The following is a 256-nucleotide window of genomic DNA, read 5'->3' on the forward strand; positions in this document are numbered from 1 at the left end:
GGCTCGCCACCCAAAAGGTAGTTTTGGGGTGTAGCCAGTCCCTGAGAGGTGCCCCAGTATGGCCACTGGTAGCTGGGGATGTGTAGTTGGGGCAATGCGTTCAAGCACATGGGCTGTTTCAGCTACAGAGGTGTAGCTTTTTGCTCGGCACAGGGAAATGGGGACCCCCCCAGGGCCCAGCAGTTGCCCCCCCGGCTTTGCTCCTCTCCCCGTGCGGGGTGCAGCAGCAGCCGGCAGTGTGGCACGGAGCAGGGAC

This window comes from Phaethon lepturus, unplaced genomic scaffold (assembly GCF_000687285.1).
Source record: "Phaethon lepturus isolate BGI_N335 unplaced genomic scaffold, ASM68728v1 scaffold42392, whole genome shotgun sequence".
In the NCBI taxonomy this organism is placed as follows: Eukaryota; Metazoa; Chordata; class Aves; order Phaethontiformes; family Phaethontidae; genus Phaethon; species Phaethon lepturus.